The sequence below is a fragment of the Archocentrus centrarchus genome, chromosome 11 (assembly GCF_007364275.1).
Source record: "Archocentrus centrarchus isolate MPI-CPG fArcCen1 chromosome 11, fArcCen1, whole genome shotgun sequence".
In the NCBI taxonomy this organism is placed as follows: Eukaryota; Metazoa; Chordata; class Actinopteri; order Cichliformes; family Cichlidae; genus Archocentrus; species Archocentrus centrarchus.
The window spans coordinates 6,113,558-6,117,367 of record NC_044356.1 but is presented as its reverse complement, the minus strand read 5'-3'; the positions used below and the strand labels follow the sequence as shown (position 1 = coordinate 6,117,367).

The window sequence follows — 3,810 nt, the reverse complement described above, 5'->3', positions numbered from 1 at the left end:
GATGTCAGGCAGCGGAAGGAACACTAGCACATCTTTTTTGGTTTTGCCCAAAATTACATAACTTTTGGTCTCTTATTTTTCAATGGTTTTCTACTGTCTTTAATATCATTGTTGTGCCTGATCCTGGAATTGCTCTGTTGGGATATTCTAATACTCTGAAAAACCTGGATTGTAATACACATATTGCTCTAATTCTTTGTATGATGATTGCAAAGAGGTGTATTTTGAAACTGTGGAAATCTGACTTACCCCCTGGGTTCGAAACCTGGCTGACCGAACTCATAAGTATCCTTCATGTGGAAAGACTGAGATATGAACTTTCTGGTAACACTCACAAGTTTTATAGGATATGGAACCCAGTGTTAGAGCATATGAAGAACCAGTGATGCTCCCGTTATTTGACCAGTTTATCTTTTAAATAAGAGAACCGCGTGTCATTACCATTCTCCAAGCGCAGTAGCTGTTGATGTGGTTTTTGAGCTTTTCTCGCTGAGAGAAGCACACTTTTGTCATTTCATGAATAACTTCACAAACTCCATTCAAACTGCTTCCAATCATGTTTCCCCATGATTCTCCTTCAATCTCCTATCATTTTAACCCTTGTGCTCCCACTGCGTTTGAATTCACGAGAATGTGTCCTGGGCACGAAGGACCCCCTCTGCAATGGGGACTCGCAAACGCGTGATACATACGTGGGTCTCAGGTGGGGTCGAACCGACCCCCTGACAGAGTGAATCTCCATAGTGCTGCTTAGACCCTGTGTGTGTGTGTGTGTGTGTGTGTGTGTGTGTGTGTGTGTGTGTGTGTGTGTGTGTGTGTGTGTGTGCGTGCGTGTTTATCACTAACACGGGGCCGAGGCGTATTGGGCAGTGGCGCACTGGCCACGTGTGTGTGTGTGTGTGTGTGTGTGTGCGTGTTTATCACTAACACGGGGCCGAGGCGTATTGGGCAGTGGCGCACTGGCCAAGTGTGTGTGTGTGTGTGTGTGTGTGTGTGTGTGTGTGTGTGGGCGTGTTTATGACTAACACGGGGCCGAGGCGTATTGGGCAGTGGCGCACTGGCCACGTGTGTGTGTGTGTGTGTGTGTGTGTGTGTGTGCGTGTTTATCACTAACACGGGGCCGAGGCGTATTGGGCAGTGGCGCACTGGCCAAGTGTGTGTGTGTGTGTGTGTGTGTGTGTGTGTGTGTGTGTGTGTGGGCGTGCGTGCGCGCGCGCGCGTTTATCACTGACATGGGGCCGAGGCGCAGTTTGGACAGTAGACCACGGCGCACCTGCCGCACACGTGCATGCGACAGCCGCGACACAGAGTCTTGGTCTTGGCGTCCCTGCTCCTGGGGCACACGCGACACCTCTTCCTCCTCGCCTCGGACTCACCGCCGCGCCTGCCGTCGCGCGACGACCCTGTCGCGTTGTCGCTTTTGCCGTCGCCGTTGCCGCCGTTACCCCTCGCCCTCTCCTTCGTCCCCTCTCTCGCGGCGGCTGCGTCGGCCGCCAGCTCTTTGCCCAGCCGTTCCAGGAACAGCCTGCGTTTGATGCGCTTGCCCGGCATCCAGGCGGGATTCAGCTCCCTCCACAGCACGAAGGCGTTGTACGCGGACACGTCCACCATGTTGTGAAAGAGGGCCAGGGGCCAGCGAGTCGTCCTTCTCCTGCAACTGTACGTGCCCAACACCTTGTCCAGGTTGTCCACGCCTCCCTTGGTGTGATTGTAGTGGAGCACCGCCAGGGGCTTCCCGTCCGCCCGCTCAGCCCCGGGGCGCGCATGTGCTGCTCGTGCGTGGTGAGGATCAGCACGTTCTTGTTGCGCTTGGCCAGGTAGGAGACCACGGCCGCGTCGGGAGGCTCCGCGGTCGACGAGAACGCGAATCGCGACGACGGCACCGGTCTGCCCTCGACTTCGAGCAGTCGCCTGGGGATCTCGGCCCTGTTCGCGCGCAAGGTCCCCAGCGAGGTGAGGCCCCTTTGGACGAACAGCCTCCTGACCAGCTCGTACAACGTGAAGAAGTTGTCGAAGGTGACGTTGCGGCCCGGTCCCAGTCCCTCGGTCAGCTCGAGCACCACTCTGGACGCCAGGTTTTTCTCGGGAGGACCTCGTTTGTCGCGTTTCCCGGTGTACGCCAGCATCTTCCACGCGTAGCTGGACTTGGCGTCGCACGCCACCCACAGCTTGATCCCGTACCTGGCCGGCTTGCTGGGCATGTATTGCCTGAAGGGACATCGACCTCGGGTGAGGGGGGGTGGGGGTGGGGTGTAGAATAGGAGTTTTTGTTTTTCTTCTTTTTTTTGGGTAGCGCTTCATTACGCGTAAAACCTTGCACACCGCCTCCGTCGTACGCACACACACATGCACACGCACACACACACACACACACACACACACACACAGGCACGCACCTTTGAAGGGAACCAGCCTCTCGTCCACCGTGACCTCGGGTCCGGGCTCGTACAGGAGAGGCAGCCTCTCGCACCACGCGTCCCACACTTCCCTGATGGGCGCCAGCGTGTCGTGCCCGGCGGCCAGGCGCCTGGCCTCTCTGGTGTCGCGATCGTCAAATCGCAGGGCTGCGGAGTACGCGCGGAACGTCTTGAGGGGCATGGTCGCGCGAAATATCGAGCGACGGGTCTCCGCGTGCCACAGGCTCTCGCACGGCTTGCCCCTCGACCTGTACACGCCGGTGAGGATCAGCAGTCCCACGTACGCGCGAAACTCGGCTCGATCCATGGGTCGCCAGCCGTCAATCCCCCTCCCCGCCCCGGCCCCCCTGCCGGCCTCCAGGTTCGTCATCGCGATCACCCGGTCCTCGAGCTGGGGTTCAAAGTACGCCAGGAACGCCGAAGCCGTCGAGTTTTGCGACACGGCGTCGCGGGCGCGCTCCGTGGGACCCGGGTTCGACGAAGACGACGAGACGCGCCGCTGCCGTCGCGAGGAATGATGCCGGCGATCGGAGGAGAACGGAGTCGATCTCCACGTAACCGTCCCTCGATTCGACGCCATCACTTCCTCCTCCTCCTCCTCCTCCTCCTCTTCCTCCTCCGTGTCGCGATATCTCTCCTCATCCTGCCCTCTGGCACCCTCTACCTCTTCTTCTTCTTCTTCTTCTTTTTCTTCTTCTTCTGTATCGTAATCTCCCTCGTCATCATCCTCATCCTCCGCATCGCAAACTCCCTTCGTGTCGCGATATCTCTCCTCATTCTGACCTCTGGTACCCTCTACCTCTTCTTCTTCTTCTTCTTCTTCTTCTTCTTCTTCTTCTTCTTCTGTATTGTAATCTCCCTCGTCATCATCCTCATCCTCCGCGTCGCAAACTCCCTTCGTGTCGCGATATCTCTCCCCATCCGGCCCTCTGGCACCCTCTTCTTCTTCTTCTGTATTGTAATCTCCCTCCTCATCCTCCGCGTCGCAAACTCCCTTCGTGTCGCGATATCTCTCCTCATCCTGCCCTCTGGCACCCTCTACCTCTTCTTCTTCTTCTTCTTCTTCTTCTTCTTCTTCTTCTTCGGTATCGTAATCTCCCTCTTCGCAGTACCCTCCGTCCCCGGCCCGGTCCTCGCCGGTAGACTGCGGTCCGCAACTCCGACCCCAGGAGGAACCCCGATCGTCCGAGGCGGCGTGGCCGCGAGACGATGTGATCGCCGCGATTGCCTCAGCTAGCCGAGGCGACGGGATCGCGGCATCCGGCGGCGGCGGTCGCGTCGCACGCCGGTAATCGAACACTCGCGTACGCGACATGACCCGACTTTCCTCTGCCTGCTGTGTCGACGGTCACGGTCCTTTACGATTCGCGTGACACCGCTTTCTTTGTTTTAG

At 57.6% G+C, this 3,810-nt stretch overlaps 1 pseudogene; it reads right to left on the bottom strand.

Annotated features, from left to right (window-relative positions):
- Positions 1-1,224: 1,224 nt before the first annotated feature.
- On the bottom strand, positions 1,225-2,997 carry LOC115788198 (piggyBac transposable element-derived protein 4-like; annotated as a pseudogene).
- Positions 2,998-3,810: the final 813 nt, after the last annotated feature.